The 16,218-nt window shown below is 45.0% G+C and overlaps 1 long non-coding RNA gene across 1 annotated transcript; it reads left to right on the forward strand.

Moving 5' to 3' along the window:
- The first annotated feature begins 1,321 nt into the window (after positions 1-1,321).
- On the forward strand, positions 1,322-6,779 carry LOC146394574 (uncharacterized). The gene is made up of 2 exons (XR_014835352.1): positions 1,322-1,604; positions 4,689-6,779. It is a non-coding gene; the product is annotated as an uncharacterized LOC146394574 (long non-coding RNA).
- Positions 6,780-16,218: the final 9,439 nt, after the last annotated feature.

The following is a 16,218-nucleotide window of genomic DNA, read 5'->3' on the forward strand; positions in this document are numbered from 1 at the left end:
GGCTAACAGAAGAATGATGCTTTTTTTTTTTTTTTTTTTTTTGGCCATGCCTAACAGCGTGTAAAAGTTCCCCGGGCTAGGGGTCAAACCCACACCACAGTAGTAACCCAAGCCACAGCAGTGACAATGCCAGATCCTTAACTGCTAGGCCACCAGGGAACTCCAAGGGCAATGCATTTTAGAGAAGTGACAAGACAAAGGAGAAGGACTTTGAGTTTTAGGGGGGCAGCAAATCGTGGGAAGGCAAATACACGGGGAAGCTAATAGAAAATAAGGACTAGTTAGTAAAGTTTGTATTGTAGATTCATCTCTCTGGGTTGATCAGAGTCTGGAGTTGTCTCCAGAGATTAATAATCTTCCGGCTCTTCCTGGTAGAGGAGAAGGCAGAGTTTTTCTTGTGTCTGCTTCTTCTCAGTTGCCTTCAGCTCAAAATAACCTTTGTGCCAGAGTAGCATATTCTGAATGCCTTCATTAGTCTTATATTTTAAAAAACAACTTGCAAAAAAAGTTCATGTTAAATTTTTCATTCAAAAAGTGTTTTGGTTTTCTGTGATCATGTGATGATTTTTCCAGTGGAAGAAAAGGGGCAAATGGTTTTTGAGCTTTGCATCACAGGTCCTTTGCATACATTTGTGTGTGTGTGTGTGTGTGTGAGATAGCTCTAGATATGAACATATGAGACCGACGTGCTACCTACTGTGCTAACGAGGCACCTTGTGGTCGTGAATGTTATGATCTCTGTTCTGCTGATGACGACACGGCCTCACGGACATGATGCCTTTTGTGCTGGACATCAACTGAGTTGGCACTCAGTACTCTTTGTACCTCCTTCTATGCCTTGCCTGGTTTTTTCAGGGGTTAGAAATCTGGGAACCACATTTCCCAGATTTCCTTGCCAACAGGATTCTGGATTCATTTCAGGTTCCCCTAATGAAATGGATATGCGCAAAAAGGGGAAGGTGAAGAAAAGGCACCAGCAGGTAGACCTAGATGTGTCAACAGAGATGAATTTTTTTCATTGGCCCTCCAGGTGTTTCTCTGCTAATCACCCTCCCTGGCACTGGTGGCAGCTGTGACCACTGGTGGCCGTCTCCTGCAATTCCTTTCCTGAACAGCTGAAGCAACTTCCTGAGTCTCTGAAAGCAAGCAGTGGATCTGAGAGCTAACAGTGGCTTTTCCGGACTTTGGCCCCTCCAGCCCTTGGCAACAGTCATGCAAGTACTACGTCTCTGTGTTATCACCCGTATTGATTGAAATGCTGAGAGTCATTTCTATTTCGTGGTCCTAATCCTGGCTGATACAGGGGTGCCTGCTGTTACAGACCCTGAAAGCACAGAGCTAACCTTTGGATCCAGCACCGTTTGACTCCCTAGACCCGATTCCTTGTCTACTCCCTCCCTGGTTTGCCAGCAGCAGCACCTGCATCGCAAATCCTCCATCCTAGAAGGTCCTCCTTCATGGAGGCTGACTCGGTGGAGTTTTGAGAGCAGAGAGGAGAGGAGGCTTGAATAGGATGAGTCCTCCAGTACAACCTCCCGGGAGGGAAAAACACACGACATAGCTGTTGGACCCATGAGAGAAATGTCCAAAGGACATGATATGAGGTAGGTATTTATTCTATGCAATATGAAACAAAAAAGTTTCTTCAAGATGACCCCACAGTGGAGCCAGTAGCTCGTCTAAATAACCCGAGTCCGCCTCGCACCCTCCCCCACCCTCCTGGAGGGCCCGCTGCATCTGGGGGGAAGGAGAGGGCTCCAAGCCAGACTTTGGTCCGTCTGCCCTTTGACCCCGTCGACGGGAAAAGAAGAACATAACGTAAAAGCTGTGAGTCCAGCGTATTCAGTGTCTTACTGAGGACCACAGCCTGGGACCCAGCCCCTCATAGAGCTCCGAGAAACTGTCCCGATGAGGTAAGGGGGGAGGTGCATATATATGTGATTTTGGCGGAGGGGATCCGTGCGACCAAGCACTCCTCTCGGTAGAAGGTTGCTGCCAGTCACGAGGAACGAATACCATAGTTAATGGTTTTGGTGCCTTTCTAAGTATGGCAAGATGCAAGAATTGGGGTTCATAAAGGCATTTCTCCTGAAAATATCTAATCCTCTGAAGGCCTGTTCTGCCAGTGTTCCCAGAGCCCAGCGTGCCTCGTTCCTAATCTCCACTTTGAACTCTCCAAGGGCATGTTAAAGGTCAGCAACTTGAGTAGCAAATGACTCAATCTTTGTAGGGCCAGATGGCCAGTGACATTCTTTAGTTGGCAACACCAGCCCACCACTTCTGACATTCCTCCTCTTTTTGTTCCTGAGTTCCCAGCCCACCCACTCTGGGTGTCAATCTCATTCATCTCTGTTAACTGATCAGAATCGAACGTGTGGGAGTTCCCGTCATGGTGCAACGGAAATGAATCCCATTAGGAACCATGAGGTTGCAGGTTCGATCCGTGGCCTCGCTCAGTGGGTTAAGGATTCCTCAATGCTGGGAGCTGTGCTGTAGGTCGCAGACGAGGCTTGGATCCCCCTTTGCTGTAGCTGTGGTGTAGGCCAGCAGCTGTAGCTCTGATTGGACCCCCAGCCTGGGAACCTCCATACGCCGAAGGTGCAACCCTAAAAAAAAAAAAGATTTGAAGTGTGACAGATTTCCAGAATATCTGAATTCCAATAAGGGATACCCAAGCAAAGCCTTCTCCAGCCCTGTCCCTCTCTCTAGAGAACATGAAGGGAAGAGGATTTGGCAGACCACTTTAGATAAATCTCCAAACCCTGATTTGGCTCACATCCACAAAGCCTGACACACACACTATTCCCATGGCATAGGCGTCTACCCTTTCATTAGAAACCCTCAGAGAAAGTTTCTCTGCCATCAGGTTCTAGTTTCAAACAGTTTAAACATAAAACACTTGGAGTTATACTAAGCTGTTACTAAACTAAGACATATAACAATTTCCTAAATATAAAACTATAAGGTTGTTGATCTCTCTGTCCCTAGAAATGCGTGAGGACTGGTTGACATTCTTATTTTCTTAAATGCCTTGAGGACTGGTGTCAGAGTGCAGAGTTCCCGTTGTGGCTCAGGGGAAACAAATCTGACTAGCATCCATGAGGATACAGATTCAATCCCTGGCCTCGCTCAGTGGGTTAAGGATCCGGCATTGCCGTGAGCTGCGGTGTAGGTCGCAGACTCGGCTCGGATCTGGTGTTGCTGTGGCTGTGGTGTAGGCCAGTGGCTACAGCTCCGATTCAATCCTTAGCCTGGGAACCGTGGGTTTGGCCATGGGTGCGGCCCTAAAAAAGACAAAAGACAAAAGAAAAGAAAAGAGTACTTTAACTACTACCCTCTTCTCCAGCTTCTCCACAGATCAAGTAGATTTCCTCGGACTGCTGTCAGACTGGCAACAGAAGTATCCTACATGCATGTAAATATACATATGTAATATGTACACACACAAACATACACACTCCCTTTCCCCCTCCAGTCTTTCTTAATTGTGTTATTTAAAATTAATCAAGGAGTTCCCGTCGTGGCTCAGTGGTTAACGAATCCAACTAGGAACCATGAGGTTGTAGATTTGGTCCCAGGCCTCACTCAGTGGGTTAAGGATCCGGTGTTGCCATGAGCTGTGGTGTAGGTTGCAGATGTGGCTCAGATCTGGAGTTGCTGTGGCTGTGGCTGTGGCTGTGGCGTAGGTGGGCAGCTACAGCTCCAATTGGACCCCTAGCCTGGGAACCTCCATATGCCGTGGGTGCAGCCCTAGAAAAGGCAAAAAGACCAAAAAAATAAAAATAAAAATAAAATTAATCAACATTGACTCTTCCCATACACACACATTATGCTTAAATATCTTTACACTCACGCACATTATGTTTAAACACCCAGCTGTTATCAGCATGAAGGTGACAGTCAAAGACAGCCCCTAGGGTGAACCTCGCTAAACCCTCTCCCCTGATGAGTGAAATATTAGGTAGTTTGAATCATTTCCACTTCAAAAAAGTTTTAAGTGTTGCTTCCTGGTCTCCTCTGACAAAAATCTTTTGAGCCTTTAAGAGAACGTTTCTTTTAAAAAAAGATCCAAGTCACAAAATTCCATGAATAAGTGAATTTTCAAAATGAAGGCATTCAAGTTCAACTCTAGCCCAAGTTGGGGGTCTCAATTTGTCTTTTGCCTTTTCTAGGGCTGCTCCTGCAGCATATGGAGGTTCCCAGGCTAGGGGTCGAATCAGAGCTGTAGCCACCGGCCTACACCACAGCCACAGCAACGCAGGATCCGAGCCGCGTCTGCGACCCACACCACAGCTCATGGCAACGCCAGATCCTTAACCCACTGAGCAAGGCCAGGGATCTAACCCGCAACCTCATAGTTCCTAGTTGGATTCGTTAACCACTGTGCCATGATGAGAACTCCTCAATTTAACACAGTTTTGAATTTAAATGTAATGTTTTAAAAATCATGCCTGCCTATGACTCTCCATGACGCCTCCTTCTTCTTCACTTATATCCCTTCATTTACCATATCCCACAACCACATTTGTGATTTCCTTTGTTTGCTTTTTGTTTGTTTGTTTCCTTTGTTTGCAACCCAGAAATGTAATCTTTGTTAACAATCATAAGACTTTTCCCAGTTTTAGCACATACATTAAATCATTTAAGACCCTATGAAGTTTTCCTTTCTTTTTTTCCCCCATTTTCAGCCACACCCAAGCCATATGGAAGTTACTGAACCAAACACCTATGCCACAATTGTGGCAATGCTGGATCCTTAACCCACTGCACCAGGCTGGAGATTGAACCTGCACCACCTCAGACACAAAGCTGGATCCTTAACCCGCTGCACCACAGCAGGAACTCCTGAAGTTTTCATTGCTGATGTTTAATACTCAAGTGGGAAATTGAGGCTCCGTGACATCAATGGTTTCATTCAAGAAGAAGTAGCAAAGAAGGATAAGAACTCAGGTCATTCTAAGATACAAATTCTTGGACCCACTCCAGATTCTCAGAATCAGAAACTCTACAGATGGGGCCCAAAGATCTATGTTTAACAAGCCCTCCTGGTGATTTTGAGGCTCACTCAAGTGTGGGAACCATTGGCCTACAAGATGCCACACAGTTTGGTCCTTGCCAACATTTCTGACCTTATCTAGTTCAGATCCCCACCTCATCCACCCTGCTCCAACCACTTTGGCCTTCTTCCTACCTGTTAAATACTCTAGGCTAATGTCTAACTCGGGAACTTTTCACTTGTTATTCCCTCTGCCTGGAATGCATTCCCTGGGGTCTTGGTATGGCTGGTGCCTCTTCATCTTACATGTCCCTATTGCAGGACTTCAAGGCCTCTTCAAGGAGATAGAACTCAAAGCCTCTGGCCAAGACAAGAATTACCAGACCCTTATCATTGTCCCACTTGACTCATTGCAAGGCCCTCCCCTTGAGTAACCTGGCCTACTCCTTCCTGCCCCCTACTAGGAAAGGTATGTGGCCCACTCCTCACCCTGCCCCTAGTATACGCCCCAACCAACCAGCAAGTGTATTGTAAGACCCCTCTTTCCCCAACCAATCAGCAGGTCAGCAGGTGTAATGCAAGACCTCTCCTCTCTCCCTGGACTATGAAAACTTGCACGACCATGCTCTCAGGGTTTTCTCTCCCTGGTCATCAGGAAGTTGTCCCACTGTGCTAGCAGCATCTCTTATCTCAGTAAGCTCTTCTTTCTCTTCACCTTGCTATGAGTCTGGAAAATTCTTTTCCCAACCTGCACACACAGACCATGACATCAAGTAAGATGTCATCTCCTCGGAAAAGCCTCCCTAAATACTTTATCTAAAGTCACCACCTTCAATCCTCTGTCTTGAGGGTGGCTACTTTTCCTCTACCCTCTTAGAGTCAGTACCTGGGGCCTGTGAATTAAACAGACAAAAGACAGAATACTACCATGAGATATCACCTCACACCAGTCAGAATGGCCATCATTAATAAATCCACAAATAACAAGTGCTGGAGGGGCTGTGGAGAAAAGGGAACCCTCCTGCACTGCTGGTGGGAATGTAAACTGGTACAGCCACTATGGAGAACAGTTTGGAGATACCTTAGAAATCTATACATAGAACTTCCATATGACCCTGCAATCCCACTCTTGGGCATCTATCCGGACAAAACTCTACTTAAAAGAGACACTTGCACCTGCATGTTCATTGCAGCCCTATTCACAATAGCCAGGACATGGAAACAATCCAAATGTCCATCGACAGATGATTGGATTCGGAAGAGGTGGTATATATACACAATGGAATACTACTCAGCCATCAAAAAGGATGACATAATGCCATTTGTAGCAACATGGATGGAACTAGAGAATCTCATACTGAGTGAAATGAGCCAGAAAGACAAAGACAAATACCATACAATATCACTTATAACTGGAATCTAATATCCAGCACAAATGAACATCTCCTCAGAAAAGAAAATCATGGACTTGGAGAAGAGACTTGTGGCTGCCTGATGGGAGGGGGAGGGAGTGGGAGGGATCGGGAGCTTGGGCTTATCAGACACAACTTAGAATAGATTTACAAGGAGATCCCGCTGAATAGCATTGAGAACTATGTCTAGATACTCATGTTGCAACAGAAGAAAGGGTGGGGGAAAAACTGTAATTGCAATGTATACATGTAAGGATAACCTGACCCCCTTGCTGTACAGTGGGAAAATAAAAAAAATAAATAAATAAAATGCATACAAATCACGAAAAAAAAAAAAAAAGACAGAATAACAGGAGAAAAAGGCACACATACTTAATGGATTTTTTTTTCTTTTTTTGTCTTTTGTCCTTTTAGGGCTGCACCCATGGCATGTGGAGGTTCCCAGGCTAGAGGTCTAATCAGAACTGCAGCTGCCAGCCAGAGTCACAGCAATGCCAGATCCGAGCCACGTCTGCGACCTACACCACAGCTCACGGCAACACCAGATCCTCAACCTACTGAGCAAGGCCAGGGATCGAATCAGCAACCTCATGGTTCCTAGTCGGATTCGTTTCTGCTGAGCCACAATGCGAACTCCGGATATTTCTAATTTTGTGTGTGTGAGGGGGGCCATACAGAAAAGAAGTGAAAACTCCAAAGTGGTGGTTAGACTGGGGGGGCGCTTAGATACCATTTTAACAAAAGAGTGATAAACTATGAAACAGTAACTAGTCAAAGGAAAAGAGATTTGGACTCCAGGAGATTGTAAATTATAGGAAGGTAAATATAAGGGGGAAACGAATGGTAGCTAAGGGTTGTTTAGTAAGGTTTGTTATGCAGACTCAAGTCAGTGCCATCACCAGTGGTAAGCGTCTTCCTGGTTTTGGAGACAGAGAAACATTCACTAATGGAAAGTTTTGCCCTGCTTTTAGGCACAAAGGAAAAGGGCAGGGAGATCCTGCTGTGCCTGTTTCTTAATTGCCTTCAGCTCAAAATAATCCTTACGCCAAAGTGGCATATTTTGGGACGACATCTTCCGATCCCCTTTCTCACCTTAAATTTTCTCATTAAGTCTCACTTCTTAAATTGCTGTCTCCTCACCACTAAACTATAAGCTCCATGTTGGGAGGGACATTATCTGTACTGCTGGCTTAGTCATTTTTTCTGAATAAACTGACCTAGATCTCTTCTGTCTCTGCCCAAGTGTTCCCCCAGGTATGTCTTGCCTCAAATAATGACTAAAGGAATATTGCTGTAAATCAGTCGGACAGCTTTTTCTTTCTGTCTATCTGCAACTTTAAAGAGGCAAAGATAGGTGGGGAAATATTTGCAAAATACAGTCACATTGAAAAAGCCACTTCTAAAGAGAAGTCGTTATGGGCCTTCTGAAGGGATCAGAACATGCCACCCCAAAGTATGCCTCTTTGGCATATGGATTATTTTGAGTCAATGGAGAAATTGCAGACGCAGGGAAAGCTCTTTCTCTCCCCCTCACTGCCTGAAAATAGAGTATAAATTTCCCCTTTTGTAAGGGAAATTTACATTTATAAAGGAAATTTCCATTTGTAAAGCTCCCACCAGGAGGAGAACTACTTTTCCAGCGACAATTTGGCACCTGAAAGACTCTTATCTGCATACATGACAGCCCTTATTTACCATACATTTCCTCCCCTCATCTTCCCATAATTTACCTCCCCTGCCCAGAAGCCCCAAACCCCTTTTCCTTTGTTTAGCCTAAAATGGTAGGGTATATAAGCCTCAATCATCTGGCTGCCTCCTTGAGCCACTTTTCTCTTTGTGAATTCTCACCTATACTACATAATTTAAATTGGTTTTTTTTCCTCCTGTTAATTGGTATTTTATCAGCTTGATTCATGGGTCCCAGCCATTGAACCTGAGAGGGTCGAGGGGGAAAGATGTTTCACCACCTGCACTACCATGAAATATTTTCTGCAAGAAGGTTTTGGGTTAAATTAATAAACCCAATAAACAGATTGCCTCTTTGAATTTATCAAGTGGGAGAGGAACTTCCTTCTCAGTCCACTACTCGAAGTTATCTTAAATGGAAAAAAAAAAAAAAAACTTTTAAAAATCAAGATCCGTATTACATACACATCCAGGAAGGTCCTTCTCATTCCGACACCCTTCCAAAATCATCCTTCTTATCATCATCATTCGCATTGGCATTGTCACCCAGTACTCCGTTCTGATGATTCTCTTCTCATTCGTATGTCTAGTTCCAGGTCCATTGTTTCTCAGTGGGAAGGTGTTGATCTTCACTGTTTATGTATCTGTGAAATAGAGATGATAACTGCTTTTGAGTCAAAAGTACGATAGAGGAGTTCGCATTGTGGGTTCAGCAGGTTAAGGACCCACTGTTGTCTCTGTGAGGTTGCGGGGTCAAATCCTGGCCTCACTCAGTGGGTTAAGGATACGGCATCTCCACAAGCTGCAGCATAGGTGGCAGATGCAGCTCAGATCCAGTGTTCCTGTGTCTGTGGTGTAGGCTGGCAGCTGCAGCTCTGATTTGACGCCTTCGCCTGGGAACTTCCATGTGCCATGGGTGCGGCCATAAAAAGAAAAAAAAAAAGTACTATAGAAAGGAAAGGTCTTATTATGTCATTATTATATTATTTTTCAAAGACATCTGCATGGTAGAAGGAGCAGATGCTTCTGTTTCCCTTAAAGATTCCCTATATCTATACCCACAACATCCATTGATTTTACACAGAATCAAGTAAGATTGCTTATTCCTATAGAGACCCAACCTTAAGTCAGTGAGAGAAGCTAGGTAGCATGAAATTCAAGTCAGAACTCATGTTTAGGGAGGATCTGAAGGAAGTGATCATCAAAAAAACCTAAAAGTGCAGCCAAGAACCGTCTGTCTCTCATCAGCATTGTTCATGAGGGCATGTTTCATAAAGCCAGTTACAACAATACACACAAAGTAAAAGAAATTTCTATCATGGATCACTGCATCGGAAATTCTCTTTTGAGATACATTCATGCAAGGGCAAAGTTATTCCCCTCACACAGACTGGAAACCGCCAGAAACACTGCAACTCTCTGCCACTAGGATTCTGTTGTGCAAGCTGCCACGCATATGGAGGTTCCCAGGCTAGGGGTCAAATCAGAGCTACAGCTGCCGGCCTACACCACAGCCACAGCCACAGCAACACCAGATCCAAGCCGCATCTGCGACCTATACCACAGCTCATGGGAACGCGGGATCCTTAACCCACTGAGCAAGGCCAGGGATCGAACCCACGTCCTCATGGGTCCTAGTTGGGTTCATTAAACACTGAGCCACAACGGCAACTCCCCAAGCTGCCACTTCTATATAGCAAGGTCTGGAGTTCTCACCTAGGCCCCACACCCTCCAGGGCCCCTGCCTAAGTTGTAAAAAGAGAACAATTATCTTCCAAGAGAGGGACTTGGATTCTGAAAGAACACGATGCAGTGTCTCACGAGACTTCCTTTTCTGTAGCCAGGATTTGCATCAGTGCCTACAAGGCCCACAGTGTGGCATGATCGTTATTCATAACAACACACCACATAAGGACTGGGACAGAAAACCATAAACGTGATTGTAATTTACAGGACAGTTGTGAAGTCATAATCATATGTAGTAACACCTTGTAAAATAATGTCATTCCTATCCCCTTAGGAGCCTCACACACATTTCTTTGTGCAAAGCTCCAGCTCTGCAAACCAGCATGGAGCTTTCGTCTCCTCATCTTGACAGAAGGAGCAAAAGAAATGTTGTCCTCACTGGCCCTGAGCCGGCCCTCCAGGCCCTTGTATTAGTTTTCCATCCTTAGATGAGAAATGACCACCAGTGTGGCAGCTTCAAACAACAGAAATTTGGTATCTTGCAGTTCTGTGGATCAGAAGTCTGGCACAGCATGGCTGGTTCTCCGCTCAGAGTGTGATGTGGTTGAAATCAAGCTGTTGGCCTGACTAAGTTATTGTCTGGAGGCTCTGGGGAGAAAAGATGCTCCCAAGCTCATTCTAATTGTTGGCAAAATTCAGTTCCTTGCAGGCTATGGAAGTGGGGTCCCCATTGCCTGGCCGGTTCTCAATGGGGGGCCATGCTCTGCTCTTAGAAATGCACCCACATTATTCATCAGTGCCTTGACCCCTTCTTGTGCTTCAAATCTCTGCCCTCCTCTTAGGCAGCCAGCCAGAGGACACTATTTGCTTTTAAAGGGCTCACCTGATTAGGTCAGGCCCACCTAGGATAAGCTCCCTTTGCCATGTAACATAACATCAGCACAGGAGTAATATCATATTTGCAGGTTCCAGCCACACTCAAAGGGGAGAGGATTATACCAGAGCAAGTGTCATTGAGAGCCATCTTAGAATTCTGCCTACCACAGCCCAAAGGGATAAAGGTGACAGAAATGGCGAATGTGGGCAAGCAGAGGGTATAACAAGCCTCCGGGATCCTTTCAAAAGCACAAAGTCCTTCAGCCCCCTCATTCCTCCAAGCTGGCTTACCACCCCTTTTTAGAAGGCAATATCAAACTCAGAGCACAGTTCAGGTAGCAATCGTTTTTCTAAAAATTGTGTTTCCTAAAGGAGTTTCCTCAAGCTCCCCAAATTCAGAGATCTTGTAATGTTTACCTTGTCACAGGTTTACCACAAGGGGCTCTGACAGCCTTTTGTTCTCTATAAGATTCCAACTCATGGGTGGGACTGTGTCGTCTTCTTCACTGCTATCTTCCCACCATGCCTCTAGACCGTGTGGAAAGTAACATAATGTCTTTTCTATTAAAGGAAATCTCAGGGACTCCGTTTTGCTCCGGTTTCGGCTGCAACGCCTTCTTGCCCACCCCCCCTCTCCCAGTAACAATTGGTTTCAAATGAGCCAACCGAGAAGAATGTGCGCCCTGACCTGACCCATGGGAAGGGGACAGGTCCATCACCTGCCTTCGGGAGAAATAGGGAGGGTCTTTGCTTCTTGGCGCGCGCTTTCTGAGCACCTGCACCCTTCTGCAGAAGTCAAGAGCCTTGTCGAGATGGCCCCGAGTTCATGTGTCTCCTTTTTCGACACTGACGATCCGAGCCGTGCCCCCAACAACAGTAAGTTCCAAGTGCATGTCTGCTAAATGGATGGTGTACAGTAAGGATACAACTGTCTTGTGATCTTCTATGACACACTCCTGAATGATCGTGTTTGCCAGCTTCACTAACCACTGTGTGTACCAATCCATGTGATCTTCATAAACCTCGTTTCGATCAACCAGCATTTACAAAATGTCTATTGGGAGGGATCGGGAGCTTGGGCTTATCAGACACAACTTAGAATAGATTTACAAGGAGATCCTGCTGAATAGCATTGAGAACTATGTCTAGATACTCATGTTGCAACAGAAGAAAGGGTGGGGGAAAAACTGTAATTGTAATGTATATATGTAAGGATAACCTGACCCCCTTGCTATACAGTGGGAAAATTAAAAAAAAAAAATTTTATAGGAGATACAAAAAATAATGAAGATGAAAGGGGCTTGCTCCCTTTTTGAAAGGCAGAAAAAAAAAAAAAAAAAAAAAAGGAGCTTGCTCTCTGATAGGAAAGACCGGCCTATGAACAACTAGAATGATACACAAAAATCTGACCCTGCCACTCTCCTGATTTAAACTCTCAGATAGGCCTTCTCATTGTGACTCAGCGGTAACGAGCCCAACTAGTATCCATGAGGGTGCGGATTCAATCCTTGGCCTCACTCAGTGGGTCAAAGATGTGGTGTTGCTGTGAGCTGTGGTGCAGGTCGCAGACGCAGCTTGGATCCCATGTTGCAGTGGCTGTGGTGTAGGCCAGCAGCTGCAGCTCCAATTCAGCCCCTAGCCTGGGAACCTCCATATGCCGCAGGTGCGGCCCTAAAAATTAAATAAATAAACTCAGACCCCAGGTGCACTTGGGTTAAAAATTCCAAATCCTTGGAGTTCCCATCGTGGTGCAGTTAACAAATCCTAGTTAATGAATCCGACTAGGAACCATGAGGTTGCAGGTTCGATCCCTGGCCTTGCTCAGTGGGTTGAGGATCCTGCATTGCCGTGAGCTGTGGTGTAGGTTGCAGACGCGGCTCAGATCTGGCATTGCTGTGGCTGTGGTGTAGGCCAACAGCTACAGCTCCAGTTCGACCCTTAGCCTGGGAACTTCCATATGCCACAGGAGAGGCCCTAGAAAGGGCAAAAAAAAAAAAAAAAAAATCCAAATCCTTGCTGTGGTTTCCAAGACCCTGTATGACTCGGTTTGTACCTCCCCTCCACACACACTTCATATGGTCCAGCCATAGTAGACATATCTCTTCTTTTTATTGAAGTATAGTTGATTTACAGCGTTGTGTTAGTTTTTGGTGTACAGCAAAGTGAAATATATATGTGTGTATGTATATACACACATATATACACACATATGTGTGTATGTATATATATATTCTTTTTTTTTTTTTTTTTTTGTCTTTTTGAGTCTGTACCCACGGCATATGGAGGTTCCCAGGCTAGGGGTCGAATTGGAGCTGTAGCCACTGGCTGATGCCACAGCCACAGCAACGAGGGATCCAAGCCACGTCTGCGACCCACACCACAGCTCATGGCAACGCCGAATCCCCAACCCACTGAGGAAAATTCATGTCTACTCAGAACCTCAGAATATGGCTTTATTTGGAAAGAGGGTCTTTGCAGATGAAATCATGCTAGATTTAAGGTGGGCCCTAAATCCAATCATCGATGTCCTCATGAGAGGAGAGGAGAGAGACAGAGATTAACATGCAGCATGGAGGGCTCTGTGAAGACAGGGGCAGAGACTGGAGTTATGTTGCCACATGCTGATGAATGCCTGGGGCTACCAGAAGCTGGAAGGAGCAAGAAAGGATTCTTCCCTAAAGCCTTCAGAGAGAGCCTGGACTTACTGCCCTTGATTTCTGACTTCTAATTTCCAGAACTGCAAGAGGATTCAATTCTGCTGTTTTAAGTGATTCAGCGTATGGTATTTTGTTGCGGCAGCCCTATCCATCTAATACATCCCCCAACTCTTATCTGGGATAATCCCTTTCCATCCTTCAGTCTTCAACTAAAATACCACTTCCTCAGAGAAGCCTTTTCTAACTAAATCAGATCGCCCTCGTGTGTATATTCTTTATGCTTTTCCTTCAGAGCCTGTATTATATCTCATAATGAGAAAGAGACAGACCATGAGAAAGAGAGACACACACACATAGAGAAAGAGAAATATGCTCTATGATATGGATATATACCCACTTAATATAAGCTCCATGAAGGCAGGGACATGGTCGATCTTATTCACGGCTTTATTCCCAATACTGAGCAGAATTCCTGTACTTAGTAGGGCATCCTTGATTTCTGATACCCCATGTCCAATCCATCAAATCTGTAATTCTGCTCAACTCTAAAGAAATCCCGAAGATGACCACTTCTCACTACTTCCCAGGGCAAGCTGCCATTCTCTCCTCTTCTCCCTCTGCCTGCAACAGCCTCTTCTCAACACTGCAGGCTTATCACTCCCCAGCTCAACACCTTCCAGTGGCTTCACAGCTTGCCTGTGTAAAAATCCAAGCCTTTCCATGGCCCAATTTTTTTTTTTTTTTTTTGTCTTTTTGCCATTTCCTGGGCCGCTCCCGCGGCATATGAAGGTTCCCAGGCTAGGGGTCGAATCAGAGCTGTAGACACCGGCCTCCACCAGAGCCACAGCAACACTGGATCCAAGCCATGGTCTGCGACCTATACCACAGCTCACGGCAACACCAGATCCTTAACCCATTGAGCGAGGCCAGGGATCGTACCCACAACCTCATGGTTCCTAGTTGGATTTGTTAACCACTGCGCCACGATGGGAACTCCTCCATGGCCCAATTTTATCTCCCGCTTTCCCCCTCACTCACTGTGCATCTCTTTCTCCTTGCCCTTCCTCAAACCTGCCAAGCACAACCCTGCCTTAGGGCCTTTGTACTAGATCTTCCCTCTGCTCAGAATGCTCTTACCTAAAATATCTGCATGGTTCACTCTCTCCCTTCCTTAAAATTTTTGCCCAGGGATTTCCCGTCATGGCGCAGTGGTTAATGAATCTGACTAGTAGCCGTGAGGTTGCAGGTTCGATCCCTGGCCTTGCTCAGTGGGTTAGGAATCCGGCGTTGCCGTGAGCTGTGGTGTAGGTCGCAGACCACCAGCTTGGATCCAGTGTTGCTGTGGCTCTGGTGTAGCCCGTTGTCTACAGCTCTGATTAGACCTCTAGCCTGGGAACCTCCATATGCCGTGGGTGTGGCCCCAGAAAAGGCAAAAAGACAAAAAAAAAAAAAAAAAAAAAGATTTTTGCCCAAATGTCACCTTCCCATCAAGGCATTCCTCAACCACCCAATATAAAAATAGTCACCCATCTCCTCCAGCACTCTGTAACTCTCTTACCTTGCTTTATCATCCTCTCAATGTATTTATTTATTGTCTGTCTGCAGTCACTAAAATATAATCTCCATGAGACTTGCCTTGTCTTTTTTACTCACTGTTCTATCCCTGGGCCTAGACCAGCACCTCGCACATAGTAGGTACTCAATAAATAAATGAACTCAGAAGGCAGATTTAAATTAAGTACTACTAAAGGAGTTCCCTGGTGGTGCAGTGGGTTAAGGATCTGGCATTGTCACTGTAGCAGCTTGGGTCGCTGCTCTGGTGTGGGTTTGATCCCTAGCTCAGGAAATTCTGCATGTCGTGGGCATGGCCAAAATAATAAATTAATAAGTTAAGTAGTAGAATAGCTGTGTAGTGAACCAGCCTTGAAAGTACTGAAGAGGAAGGAATTTATTCTGATATCTGTGAAGGGGTAGAAATCAACAATGTCTCACAAAGGAACTAGTATTTGAATATAGTCAGGGAACATGGGTAGGAGTTCCAGTCTCTGAGAAAGGACAGAGGTATTCCATAATTCCTATACATGCAAAAACAAATAGTATACTTGAGAATAAAATCCAAAAATAGAGTAAAAGGGACTGCCTCGTATCATAAACCAGGACCTTTCCCTATCAGTTGTAGGACTAGTTGAAAATGTAGGGCACAACTTATGCTGCATTAAACAATCTCATTGTTTCATATATCATTCTTTTTTTTTTTTTTTTTGTCTTTTTGTCCTTTTAGGGCCACACCCATGGCTTATGGAGGTTCCCAGGCTTGAGGTCCAATCGGAGCTGTAGCCACCAGCCTACACCACAGCCACAGCCACGACCGATCCTTAACCCACTGAGCAAGGCCAGGGATCAAACCCGCAACCTCATGGTTCCTAGTCTGATTCATTAACCACTATGCCATGACGGGAACTCCCGTATATCATTCTTAATAGAATCCACTTTAGAATGAAGAATTCACTAACTTAACTATTGGTCAAAATAGAAATGTGTTAAAATTTGATCCACAATGCCTCTTGAACTTCAGTTGATAAGCCTCCCTCAATCTGGTTTCAGCTTATTCTAAGCCTGTGCTTATAGGAAAGCCAGCTTTTTTGACTACCGACTTGAATAGCAGTTTCTTATAATAACACTAGATTTACTCAAAAAATTCAAGAACATTTATAAACACGTCTATTCTACTAAGATAACATTTCTAAAACTAACACCACGAAGGCACTCAAAAGTGACTTCAATTTTGTATGACCTTCATATGATGTTAACAAGTAAGTAACAAAGCAGAAAATGTCATGTCAACATTTCTTTGCGGTACTATTTGTAAAAAAGGAGTAAAATATACAACTGAGTGACTAGGAAG

The sequence above is a fragment of the Sus scrofa genome, chromosome X (assembly GCF_054392235.1).
Source record: "Sus scrofa isolate SSC_HxYL_T2T_F1_AM1 chromosome X, Sscrofa_HxYL_maternal_Yorkshire_Landrace_v2.0, whole genome shotgun sequence".
NCBI classification, from domain to species: domain Eukaryota; kingdom Metazoa; phylum Chordata; class Mammalia; order Artiodactyla; family Suidae; genus Sus; species Sus scrofa.